The sequence below is a fragment of the Rhagoletis zephyria genome, unplaced genomic scaffold, assembly GCF_001687245.7.
Source record: "Rhagoletis zephyria isolate East Lansing unplaced genomic scaffold, Rhagoletis_zephyria_1.1 Rzeph_scaffold_00447, whole genome shotgun sequence".
NCBI classification, from domain to species: Eukaryota; Metazoa; Arthropoda; class Insecta; order Diptera; family Tephritidae; genus Rhagoletis; species Rhagoletis zephyria.
Genome location: NW_016157531.1, coordinates 79,529 through 87,951, shown reverse-complemented (window position 1 = coordinate 87,951; position 8,423 = coordinate 79,529).

Genomic DNA, 8,423 nt, shown 5'->3' with positions numbered 1-8,423 from the left:
TGGAAAATCAAAAATTTTTGATTTTCCATCAACGCGACCGCTTGACAAGCGGTCTGTTTGATAGTGGCGCAAAGCGTTGACAAGCATTAGTGTGTTAGTTTGTTGTGATATGTAAAATGAGCAAGTTCGCGGAAGATAAAGATTTTAGTGGCAAGTAGCAAAAAATCGTCATCCGATGAAGACATGTTTACGTCCGCCCACTACGAAATTTTATTGCAAATGGTGTTGACGCTTTATGCTTGAGTGTCGCCGGGCAAGCTTCAAGCACCCGACATTCAACCCGACACTCACACATGTACTCGTTGCTGGGGTAACCAACAACGGATGCTCGAAATCGCCGACGAGCTTAACACACTAATGCTTGTCAACGCTTTGCGCCACTATCAAACAGACCGCTTGTCAAGCGGTCGCGTTGATGGAAAATCAAAAATTTTTGATTTTCCACCAACACGAGCTGACAACAAGTACGTGTGACACGACGATCTCCGATTGCCTCGGTTGCTGGGGTTACCAACAACGGATGCTTGAAATCGCCGACGAGCTTAAAATTCTTGTTAAGTAGTAAATAAGTATGGCAAGGTAACTTTTCGCAAAAAGCTACTAAAATGGTGCCTAATAAATTAAATCTCCGATCTGGCATCGGTTATTTGGAAGAAGCCATTTTGATTTTAATTTTCACATGTATAGTTGTAAAGGACACAGAAATGAAGGGGTTTCATAACTATGTAGTAAATATTTTACGAAAATAACAGTTATATTTTAGTTTTCTTACCTATTCAATTTTACAGCATAAACGAAACATTTAAGTGAATCTAGTGATGACGTTGTTGCTGTGAATCTGCTGATGACTTTGTTGTGAATCGATAATCGATTAATTATATTTAAGTAGTTTCTTTCCCGTACGCAATGCGGGATCCCGCGTGTGCCCAAAATAGCTCAGAAATCATTCCTGTACTCATCAAAATGGGTAATAGAGAGCGAAAATACGAACGTGTGCTGTGTGTGAGCGTGTGCTTCCCGCCCGAAACAGCCCGAACTCTTTCTCCGGGTAAAAATGGATAAAGTGTCAAAGTGCATATCAGCTGTATTGTGTTTACATGTTGCCTGCATTTACTTGGTGCTTTTAAGGAACAGTGAATGTCCTGTTCTTGTAGTTTCAATCTTTATACTTAAATTAAAATTTGTGAAACCAAAATTCAAATTTCAAGTGTTTGAATTTAATACCATATTCTGACCGACAATGAAAACACTTTGAAAACGAGTTTTGGAATTGTGGGCTGAAGGCTGTTCACACCGGTTGTTAGTGTTTTCGTTGACATTTCTTACATCTTTTGATTGCAGTTTTGCTACACAAAAAGAAAACCAAAACACTTTTCCCGTACTTCTGGACTTTGTTCTATTTTTTAAAGAAAATGTGGCTCTTATTCTCTAATTACCGGATCCGGTCCGGATTGTTAGCGAAAGAACCTAGTGTTGATATTATCAATGAACTGTAATTTTTGATTTTCTTTCTTCAACGTTTAATACATTGTGATTTAAATAATATCAACATAATTTCTGTGAAAATCACACTTACTTATATGTATTAGGGATGTAAATTATGGTGATAACATCGATGTTTGAAGAATCGATGCTTCGAAAAATTACATCGATGGCAGTTCGATGTATCGAATGAAAACATCGATGTTTTTACAGATTTTTCTCATTTTTATTCAACCTGTGTGCTGTTTCAAGAAGTTGAAATAACGGTAAAGATTGCTGTTTCTTATTGTTAACATATTGACTCAGAGAGGTGGTTTACAAAACATATATAAAGTAAAAATTTGATCACATATCACCTGAAATGCAAAAGGACGTAACAAACATCATCGTTGTAATGCAAAAAGTCGTAACTAATACAAAATTCAAAATTTCAGTTTTTGATTGATATAATGGATTTCATCGAATTACAATTCCCACATCTTTTAATGAAAAAAAATAAAAAAATTTGTCTCGACCTTTTCCATTTGAGTTACGATGTTGTTACGTCTTTTCGCATTTCAGGTGACGATATATTTACATTTTTCTTTTCACAAATATTGTAAGGAAAGTTAAATAAAATTTCACTGAGCTCGATACCAGTTTATCAATCTCTTAAATATTAACATGAGTTTGAATCTCTAGCGTAATACATGTAGCTTAACACATATGTACACTACATACTTATAAACCAATTAAAGTATTTCTTACTTATATACGTATACATATATGAACATTTATTAAATGTAATATGGGAATTTATTAATGAAACATACTTGGGCATTATTCCACGAAAGTACTTAACTATTAATCGTTATTACACGCTGGAACAAAATTTTAAAGCGTGCACAAAATCAAATGGTGAAAAATTAGTCAAGCAACATCTTCGATGTTTTTCAAAACATCGATGTTTTGATTTAACATCGGATTCGTAAAAACATCGACGAACATCGATGTTGGAAGCCACGACTATCGATGTTGCTCGATACATCGATGTTTTTTTACATCCCTAATATGTATGTATATCAAATACCATAATAATAATAATAATAAATAACAGATTTCTGCATTTATATAATTGATTCAGAGGTGCATTTATATAATTGATTCTGAGGTGTTTTCTTTATATAAATTAAAATTAATCACAATGCTTAATTTCGCCAAAACCAAACTTTGGAAGGTAGCATATTTATTTAATAAATAATTTTTTTTTGTCAGAAGCGTTAACCACTGAGCTATGTACATCCCGTAAACTCTTGTTGCTGATTAATTTTCCTTATTCAACCAACTAATATCAAGTGCAGCTGATTTGCCGCTATTTAAACTCGACAGCGTAGTTGTTGTTGTCAATTCTATACATCCATTTGCTTATTTGCATTTTTGTATAGCTTCATCCAGGCTCTTCCTAAACTATGAATTTGTCAATGTATTGTGGCTTATTAACATTTTATTATTAATATTTTTATTGAGCTTTGTACCACGATTGTTTATTAGGAAAAATTGAAGTTACGGTACAGTACAGTTCAGTGGTTAACGCTTCTGACTTTGAACATCAATTACGCAGGTTCGATCCCTGCTGAAGTCTAGAAAAAAGAAGTCTGATGAGGAGATGTGGTGATCTCCGAAATAGCTGCTATAACTTCTATCGCTTAGACTTTGTTGCTTTTTCAAATTTTTTCCTAATAAACAATCGTGGTACAAAGCTCAATAAAATTTTTTTTTAATTTGGATCATATTTGAAATATGTATTGGTAACGCAAATTAATTTTAATGTAGTACATATTAAAAAATTACTTTTTCGTTTTATGTACAAACTTAAAAAACTCGTAAATTTCTTATTCTAATTTACTTAGATTTTCAACCTTTCTATATTTATATTTCTTGCAAATAATTATTCTCTAACGCATGGTATTTCAATGGTATGAAATTTTGAAATTTTTGGAACTGTGAAATATTGTCACTAGACACGAACAAAGGCCCGATTTCAAGTTGACTGCGAAAAAAGGTGCATAAAAAAACTTCAGCGAAGAAGGACTCTTAACATAGTTGAAGGCGAAGAAGGACGCGTTTGCGGATGTAACACTATGTAAATTCCCAAAAGGGATTTGGGGAATGATGCTGAAGTGACAGTTTATACTATGTATATAAGATAGTAATTTTAAATAGGTGGCAACCCTACTCAAAAACTTAGTTTTTGTACATGCGAAGGCCATGCATTTTCGTTTGGTATCTTATTTTTTTATCCAACGAACGGTGAAGCTCTTATAGTTTTTAAACAGGTGGCAACCCTACTCAGAAAAATAATACATCATTACACATCCAGAGGCTAAGTCTTCTCGTTTGACAGTGACGGTACAGAACCGATGCCTACGCTTATTATGATTGAATATGGTAATTTTATTAACAGGTGGCAACCCTACTCAGAAAAATAATACATCATTACACATCCAGAGGCTAAGTCTTCTCGTTTGACAGTGACGGTACAGAACCGATGCCTACGCTTATTATGATTGAATATGGTAATTTTATTAACAGGTGACAACCCTATTAAAAGAAAAATATATATGTATATTAGCGCTTTTCTAGAGGCCAATCCCTTTCATTTGACACCTCATCTTTTGTAATCCAGAGAACGGTGCGGACCTTATAGTTTTTTAATTTAGTTAAAATTCTAAGTAAAAAAGATCCCTCTCCTGTCGATACAGAGTATATTAGACAAAATCTCGTGAAAATTCGTTCAGTAGTTTTCGAGATTACCGCGTACAAAGAATCTCGACTGTCCTTTATACTATATAACTGCTTTATATTTTTTCTTACAATTCAGATTGAAAAGTTTGGAATTTTTAGGAATGCTTGCTCATTTTTTTTTTTTTTTTTTTTAATATTGCATACAATTGGATTTGTATGGTTTTTTTTTAAAGAATTTGAGCATCGTTCGCAGTTCGCTATACTTATCGTTTTTGCGACCCGCCGGCGAACTGTGCTTTTCATCCGATGGCGAGTTCGTTGGCGAGCAAATTGTTCACCAGAACGAGTCGAAAACGACGTCGTTACGAAGTCGTTTGGCAAATTGGGTATTTTCTGAAAGTATATGTACATATAATAAAACACTCGATGGATTTGCAAAAATAGTTTAAAAAATTGGTTAAAATAAATGTCTGAGCGAAATGTTATTCCTGCTTGGCATAGATTTTTTGCTTTAATTTTATAGAGGCTTTTATGTTGGTAAAATTTTCCGAAGAATAGCTTTCTAGAATATATCAATCCTCTAACGCTAACTTTAGCAAATCCATCGAGTCTCTTACTACTGGATGGGTATACTTTCAGAAAATGTTAACAAAGTCTGGGCTGGTTTCGGCTGGCGCACAGTGTAATGTTGCCATATAAAAACGTGAAATTTTTTTCAAAAAAAGAAAACGCTATAAGAGAACTGTCCCTTTGCGCTTTGCTTCCAAATTTTTTGGTCTGAACGACCTCGATTTGACAAAAGACATGATAATTCGTACAATTTTTTTGCTCGAAGAACAGATTTAAAGCAAGCTAATGATACGATTTTTTTTTATACACAGGAGAAGTGTGTTAATAGCTGTGCTATTTTTCTCTGTTCAAGTAGAGAATCACATGAAAGGGTAAAGCTCGCTATATCATGAAGTAATCGCAGTGTCGCGTTTAATTTTATTGCTGAAATCAAGGCAGCGTGGTTTACTCATTGCCACGCATTTGGCGCACTTAGCTTTAAGCTGCCTTTACATGAGGCGATCTTTTGACAGGCGATAATCGCCTGCAAAAGTTGACTTGCTGTCTACTTTGAGGCAAGCGATTTTTGAATCGCCATTTACACGAGCGATTTTTCCAGAGCAATGTTGAATCGCCTGGAAAATCACTTCATCTAAATCACCGTATATACTTACAAGTATGGAATCCCATGCCCCTTTTTGTTTATTCTCTTTCTAGCAGCGGACGTGCCTGCCAAACTGAAAAGCATGATGGCGGCAGTGCTTGACAGGCACGTTTGACAATGCGAACGGCAATGGAAGGTAAGAAATGGAAGATGGATGACATGAGAATGAAAGAATTATGAAATAGCAGAATCTCGAACCAAAACGAATTTCAAAAATCTGACAATGCGAATGACGTCAAAATAGAAGAAATGCAAAATAGTGAAATGTCGAAACAGAAGAAATAGATGACAGGCACGTGTTAAAGGGTTTCGTGTAACAAAAAGAGTTGTTATGTTGCGCCATTCAATCTTAAAAAAATTTTAATGTGGTTAACTACGCTTTTTTTATTAAGTTGAAAAAACTACATATTTCGCCATCCAAAAAGTGTACAGTACAAATAAATATATAGCATCTTGCTATAAGATTTATTTATACAAACGGTATATACTTACGGCCTTATTCATAAAAAATAAAATAGATATAAAGTGATCTCTCTATGCAGTAGCATTAAAAAAATAGGTTTGTTTACTTTTTAAGAATTTTGGTATAACATTTAACTTAACTTTTTGTGCACCCATCTCTTTTTCTATTTATTATTCTCAAATTTTTCTTTTCCTTAATACTCATTTTACTGAGTTTCAATTACTCCCAGTAAAAATCATGATAAAAACATTAGAAAGTAAAACCATTCTCTCAATTCGTCGGCCATAATTTTTTTCTGACGTTTGCAAACATTTTAAAATCATATAAAATTGAAAAAAAAAAATTAAAATAGTTCACAATTGTTGTTGTTTGAGATTAAAAATGAGAATGTATGTGTGAGCTTGAGTTCGAATTTTAAAATTATATTGCTGGCAAACATCAGACTGTCTCTCAATGATTTCACCTTGTAATGTTTTTATCATGGTAAAAATCAAAATATTTTATAAGAAATTTGTTTACCGTTTTACAACGGCATTTAAAGCTTTTTTCTTCAAATTGAAAAGATTTCCTCCTTCGCACACTTCTCTCATACCTTTTTATCGTAGTTATTATTCTGTTGACATCTAAATTGCCATACATTTTATGTCGTTGCCNAAAGGGTTTCGTGTAACAAAAAGAGTTGTTATGTTGCGCCATTCAATCTTAAAAAAATTTTAATGTGGTTAACTACGCTTTTTTTATTAAGTTGAAAAAACTACATATTTCGCCATCCAAAAAGTGTACAGTACAAATAAATATATAGCATCTTGCTATAAGATTTATTTATACAAACGGTATATACTTACGGCCTTATTCATAAAAAATAAAATAGATATAAAGTGATCTCTCTATGCAGTAGCATTAAAAAAATAGGTTTGTTTACTTTTTAAGAATTTTGGTATAACATTTAACTTAACTTTTTGTGCACCCATCTCTTTTTCTATTTATTATTCTCAAATTTTTCTTTTCCTTAATACTCATTTTACTGAGTTTCAATTACTCCCAGTAAAAATCATGATAAAAACATTAGAAAGTAAAACCATTCTCTCAATTCGTCGGCCATAATTTTTTTCTGACGTTTGCAAACATTTTAAAATCATATAAAATTGAAAAAAAAAAATTAAAATAGTTCACAATTGTTGTTGTTTGAGATTAAAAATGAGAATGTGTGTGTGAGCTTGAGTTCGAATTTTAAAATTATATTGCTGGCAAACATCAGACTGTCTCTCAATGATTTCACCTTGTAATGTTTTTATCATGGTAAAAATCAAAATATTTTATAAGAAATTTGTTTACCGTTTTACAACGGCATTTAAAGCTTTTTTCTTCAAATTGAAAAGATTTCCTCCTTCGCACACTTCTCTCATACCTTTTTATCGTAGTTATTATTCTGTTGACATCTAAATTGCCATACATTTTATGTCGTTGCCAATACATTGTTTTCCGGTATTTCCTCTGTGAACTTTTATAACTACATTCATAAATATATTACTAATTTTGGTTTATAATTTTTTTCCATCTTGCTATTGCTGAATATCAAAAAGGAATTAATAAATAATAAATAATATAATATTTTGTGGTTGAAATGACTTGATCGCCGGCAGTAACTAATCAACTTTTTTGCCAAAACCAAAGCAGACGGGAAGGAAAAATAGTTGTTCATTAACGATTTGTCCGAAATATCGTTCTTGAAACGCGCTACTGCTCCCTAAACCTGTAAAAATCAAATTTTTCCCACTTAATTGTTATATTTTTCTTCATTGTGGTAAATTTCCACATCATCACAGCAGCTGCCTGTCAAACCTAAACCAGAAAAGATACCAGAACATTCAGGGCGCAATCTTCTTTTCTATGATTATTGTACTGCTACTTTGAATTTCTCAATTTTGAGAATTCTGATCTAAAAGTAAACGAAACCTCAGAAACTTTATATGGACTGCAATTCACTAATACCTACTTCCACAAAAATCACCTTTTTTCGTATTTTCCTTGTTAAAAGTTATTTTAAATCATATACTTGTATCGTCTTGTTCATAAAAAATAAAAATTTTAAAAAGATTTTTCAATTGCCCTTTGCAAGCATTTTTCAATTTGTAAACCTTTTTTATACCCGAGCGCACTTGTGCACAAGGGTATATTAATTTTGTTCACATAACGGTTGTTTGTAACAGCCAAAACGAATCGAGATAGATATTGACAAATGTATACATAAATGCTCAGAATGAATAGAGAAGTCGATTAAGCCATGTCTGTCTGTCCGTCCGTCCGTGTACACGATAACTCGAGCAAAAATTGAGATATCTCAACGAAATTTGGTATGTAGGTTTCCATTGATCCAAGGTAGGTTGGTATTGAAAATGGGCGAAATCGGACTGTATCCACGCCCACTTCCCATATAACGGTAATTTCCAGAAATACAAAAACTGCGATATTTTAGTAACTATTGCAGATAATTTACTCAAAATTGATATTTACAATAATTTTCAGACAGAAAATAAGAAT